Raw genomic sequence first — 6528 nt, forward strand, 5'->3', positions numbered from 1 at the left:
TACTTGTATGTAAACTGGTTACAGATGAAAAGTGTATGTTTATATATAAAATTTTGTTGGAATGAATAAGCTTACGTAATATATAGTCTTTTTGAAAGAGAATATGATATAATGAATTCTTGAAAATAAATTGTAGACATTGTTTGTATATGACACTAAACAATAAAACATTTTTGTTAAGGTTAAAATCAATCTTAAAATGATTGAAAAAAGTTGTATATCTTGCTGTAATTAAGGTAAGTAATGAATTTATACAATTGATGGATTGATTTTTTTAATTACGTTTTATGATTATTTTCAAGTTATAAGAAAAGATAGATATTGTTATATTGATTGACAACATCATCGTCACTAGCAATCAAGGTGAATAATTTATTAAACGACATAAAAGATAACATTGAATGTGAATCGACAAAATTAAAATGAAATGTCATTCTACTAAAACCAATAAAAAAACAAACAAGGAACTTATTTCTGGGCGTTCTTTTGAGGACAATTTCTTTTGTCATGATGAACCATCTGTTCACATGTAGCACATTTTCTCTTAGGTTTCGAGCTTTCTTTCTGAATCATCTCTTTTGTAGATTTTAATCTTTTCCCATGACTACCACAGCTTTGTTACGGATATCTGTAGTATTTTGAATGTCACCAACATCAGATACTACATCAGGACCAACCACGCCTAGAAGCTTCTTGAATTGATCTGCTTTGGTCGGTAGATCATGAGTTGGACAATCGTCTACGAATTTTTTTTTTCAACTTATTCTGCTTGTCAAGGTATAACTTTAATTTAGCTGCATCAAGGCTCAAAAAAGACACACAACGATCAACAGTTGAAGAACTATTGAAGCGTCTTTTCAGTAATTCTGTTGGAATAACATCCCTACGCCAACGTTTCAAAATGTACTTTTCAGGAATTTTTTCGATGCCATAAAACTTAAACACACAGAATATGTGTCTGCATAAGATCCTTACATGTTCAAAATGCATACAAGTATATTTGAATGAACCATCTTTGGTTGAGTGTGTGACCTGGAATATGTAAGATGATTCATGAGAATGTTTAAGTTGTAAATTTTTAGTGTTTAAATGCAAATGGTAAAATGACAATTAATGTGAAAAAAAATATACCTTGTGTTCAGTATCCCTTATAAGACAATCGTAATTGTATTCCTCATCTTTGTCATCAACATCAACATCATTTGTTTGCCTAATAGTTATGTTGTTTTTTCTCTCCAAAACTAATTGTGTCAACATCGTTGGAAGATATCACATTCTTTTGGAAACAATTATCTTCAGGTCTTGATATCTCTTTCTGAACCTGATAAAAAATCTTGCGTGTATATACATTTGAAGCATGAGGTTCATTCGGACTACGGGTAATGAATTTAGGAAAAGTGGTGGAAGTATTAAAATCATTGAGAATTTGGTTATGTCGTTGTCTTTCCATGACTGATTCAAATGTCATCATAAACATGACAAGATAAGAACCGGTTAACGTGGTAGTTTGAAATGACCAATTTTGACTTTCAGACAGCGATGTAGTTCGCATAAGACCAGACATTGGAATGTGCTTGAAAAATGTGAGGATCCAAGATTTTCGCAAACCATACATGGTATTCATCCAACTATTATTAGTAATTTTAAACTCCTGCAACATCAGATGCCATACATTCTCGAACTCATGTGGTTCCAGCTTAGAATTCCAAATTATAGAGTGAAAACGCTTTCAAAATTTTTGATTGGTGGTTGCATCTTCAATCGATAAAATTTGTATAAATTGATTCTGTTAGAATATGATGAAATGACGGTAGAATATGAAAAAATAATAGTAGAATCATAACAAAAATTAAGAGTTAAAGCAATTGATTCTGTTAAAATCAATTGATTCTGTCAGAATATGAGAAATAGGAAGAAAAAGTCATTGTATAATTATAGCAAAAATTAAGAGATAGATGAATTGATTCTGGTAGAATATGAGATAATGAAGGTCGATTATGAAAAAATCAATGAAGAATGATAAACAAAAATTAAGAGTTAAAGCAACTGATTCTGTTAAAGCAATTGATTCTGTTAGAATATGAGAAAATAATTGTAGAATACAAAAAAAATATAAATAATAGTCGTTTTATGCATACCTTATTTGGCAACTTCTTCGTTATATGCCACATACATAACCTATGATGTGCCAACGGGAAAAACTTATTTATAGCTTTTTTCAAACCTGGATCTTGGTCAGATAAAACCAATTGAGGTTGTTTTCTAAAAGGTTTCAAAAAAGCTGTAAGCAACCATTCATAAGAAACTCCATCTTCTTTACTTAAAAGTCCAGCACCAAATGTTACACATTTTTTGTGATTATCGATTCCAGTCAATGGAACAAAAACCATGTCATACCTATTTTAAAAATAAAACATTAGTTTACGTAACTGAAAATAATGAAATTCTTAGTGAAAAGTATAAAAGGTAGAAATACTTATTCATGCTGAATGTGGCATCGAGTGTTACAACGTCTCTGAATGAATTGGAATTATACTTTGCTGTTTCGTCAGCCCAGAATAGAGCATTCAATCTCTTGTTCAACACTTTATACTAAAAAATAAATGATGGGACATTTTTCTTCCTATCATTCATCTTGTCAACAAGGAATTTCGCGTCCCTCCCACCTATGTAACAATTAAGATTTCTCCTAGCATTCTTCAAATCAAAAACCAATCCACCTCGAACCGAAGGATCAACCTGAAGAGCACTATACAGTCTATGTGCTTTTACAGGACCAATGTTTTGTTTTGAAAAATTATGAATGAAAATTTCTTGGGAATAATCAAGTTTTCTTTTTGAATGAGATAAGTGCATATTCCCCTTGCTAAACAATTCATGATTATGTTGCTCTACAAAATCACTCACGACATATCTAAGAGTACGGGGAATTATTTCTAAAACAACTTTCTCTTTACAATTCCTCCTAAATAAATCTTTCATTTTTTGAGTCTTTTTATGCTGACTATCTAGAGTATCTATGTTACTAGTATTTGGATTACCTTCCCGATTGCACACAATATTTCTTTTTGTAATAATCCCATTTTTCATTTTTTGGACTCTTCCAAGCCTGACATCAAAACCAGATTCTAATGCATATTTTCTATACGTTGTTTCTGCTTCACGATATGAATTAAATGTTGATGAAACATTTGGTTTGATGTCGTCTGAAACAATCGGAGTCCAATACAAGGTGCCACCAGGAGAAACATAATCATGAGTAACATGTGGTTGTCCTGCTTAAACATAGCAAATACAAAATTATTCTGAAAGAATTATATAAATATTAAATACAAAATAACAATATCCTGAATTGAATTTAGTACCTTCACTGAAATCAATATTAAACTCTATATCTTCATGAGTAACACGTGGTTGTCCTGGTTAAAATAACAAATACAAAATCATTCTGAATGAATTATATAAATACTATTCTCAATGAATTTTATTTTTTCTGTAAAAACTTCAATATCATAAATTGAATTTAGTACCTTCACTTAAATCAATATTAACCTCTATGTTTTCATCATCGAAATGATTTTCGTCTTCTGCATTATTTGCATCCTGTGTATATTCACCAATGAAAATATTAACATTTAACATTAAACATGTTTGTTACAATATAGAATCTGAAATACAATGAAAAATTAAACAAAATATTAAAAGACTCACCTAAATTAAACAAAATATTAAAAGACTCATCAAACGACAGCTTTATTACACTGATCTGAAACTTAATAATAGCATATAATTCATCAAAAACATACTTTTATTTTACTGAAATCAAACTAAATAATAACTAAAAACGACCAATTTGATGAATTTCTTGTAGATATATGATTTCTTCAATCCAAAAGGACAGTTCCTGCTATCATGACCAACTCCAAAGCATGTTTTACATCGTCTTTTTTCTTCACAACTTCATTCACCAGATTCTTGGGATCATTTACATTACCCAGCTCCTTCTCGGGATTTGATCTTCATTATCCTGGAAGATTATCAAATTTCATACATATGTATATGTAAAAACATAAAAAGTGTGTGTGGGGGACGTTTGAAACCATATCTACGTTATCATATACAGATGCTGGTAAATATGTAGCAATACTTGGTTCCGATTTCCAGTATGAACATCCATCGAATGTGTAAAACAAATTGATCAGCAAGTAATAGAATCGACAATTGTGATCTGTGTTTGTGGTGGGGGGGGGGGGACGTTAGAATCAATTATATAGTGAAAAATAAAGATAACTAAATCAATCATAAATCATTGCCTAATATAAAAGGATAAGAATCAGACTAAATAAAGAATTAAAATGAAAGATTACATAATTACCCTCATGGATTAAATAAATTAATTAATAATTTGTTAAATTGTGATTGGTGCATCCATGCACACAATACTTGTTGAAAACATTTGAACCTAACTCTCTCTCTCTCTCTCTCTCTCTCTATATATATATATATATATATATATATATATATATATATATATATATATATATATATATATATACTAGCCGTTTACCCACGCAAAGTGGCGACGACAAATAGCTTCATTCGACAATTAGTTTCTTTTGTCAAATAGTTTTTTTTTCGACGATTATTTTTGTATCAACGATTAATTTATATTTGGAAACATGTCATCTTAAAAAAACCACACAGTGTATCAAATATCATTTATAGATTCATCTCTACTAGGAAGTGATGCACATAGAACAACTTTGTATTCTTATATAGTGTTCAAACTACATTTAATTTGCATAGAAACCACAATGTAATACTGATAACCCATATATTTATTTAACTTTTAATTTAATTAAGTTCTCAATTTATTATTTATTTATATTGTAAGAGTAATTACAAATTCTCCTGTGTGGTATGTCATTTTATATTTTTTAGGTTAAAAAATGATTGTTTTTTATTTCAGTTTTAGTCCATATTTCATACATTAAGGTTTCATGTTTATTATTTGGGTCAAATCTAATCGGAGAAAAATCATACATACTTTAAAACGCATGCAAATAACATCAAAGATAAAAAAAAGGAAGTGAATAACTCAATAAAAAATGGACACAAAAACATGCATATCTGAAGATATAATTAGATTCTCACATGTAGCCTATCAAGATTCAAGATTTCAAGTGTATTAATTATTAACGATGGAAATAAGAAAACTACAACAATAATCATACAACTTCACAAATATTGATATTTAACTTCCAAAGGGATGAAAACATCAAATAACTAATTTGTGATATCCAACCATATGTATAAACAAAACATAGGAATATTAGAAAAAATGTATGTCAAAAATACACTTTCATGAGTAGCAAAAACAGTATCTAGAGTACACCCTCAAGTTCATGTATATTTTCTTGACAATAATAACCAAACAAAAGAAAGAGGGTTAAATCCAAGCACATAACACGAGAAAATTAGGAAAAATGTATGTCAAAAGCCCGCTTCCATTTCTCTATGCAAATAAACCCTTCAAAATTAAAACATTCATGTAATAAAGAACATAACGAAGGATGGTCGCTTAAAAATCTAAATAAAACCTAGAAAAGGAGGTCAAACTCAGCTGTAACTGAAAATGTAGAAGAGGGAGTGAATTTTTAGGTCTCTAAACCGTAGTGGGATTCAAAAATCAAACAACAAAATGGTTAAAAATAGCAAAATTAGTGAATGTTTACAGAATAACTTTAATTTGAACCGAAATGTTTTACAATACCTACTTGGAATCAGAAACCTCAGCTGTGTCTGCTCATTTTCCAAAACTTCAACTTGGAATTAGATATCTACTGACATTTAACACCTGCTTTGCATACTACAAAAAAATCTACCCTGATTTCGGACACTCGAACTTGTAAACAGGAGACGGACCTACAGATAGAGAATTTAGATATGGAATGAATAATTTAGAGTAAGAGAAGAAATCATAGATGCTGCTTAACAAACCTAAATCAAGCACCAAAACTCTGTCGTCACTTCTACGCCTCCGCCCCTCATCGTTGATCTCTCGCTCTCTCGATATTTCTTTACTTCCCCGTTTCATGTTCCGCCCTAACAGAAACAGACAATATAGCAAGTAGGAAGACGACGGGAATGGTCGAGGTGATACGACACAAAAAGGGGCTTTGCTAATAACAATAAAAAAATACTCAACTTTTACCTAGTAACTTACACCAAAAAAAAAAAAGAAAAAGAAATCAGAACTCGTGAACCTACTTTACTTTAAAACACATATCAGACTCACTTGAATCTATAAATCATCCCTCCGACTTCTCTAGAGCTCCAAAATTTTCATCACAACGACAAAAATAATAACACAATCAGTTATCTTATAACTAAAAAGAAGCATAACACATGTTTAATTGAAAAAATAATTGATTGGGTGATAAAGAGATCAATGTGGATTCTTTTAGGTAGATTTCATGTTATCAAACATGCGTAGGTCTTGGCAGTGACGGGAAACGGTGGTTGTCA

Source organism: Lactuca sativa, chromosome 6 (assembly GCF_002870075.4).
Source record: "Lactuca sativa cultivar Salinas chromosome 6, Lsat_Salinas_v11, whole genome shotgun sequence".
Classification (NCBI taxonomy): Eukaryota; Viridiplantae; Streptophyta; class Magnoliopsida; order Asterales; family Asteraceae; genus Lactuca; species Lactuca sativa.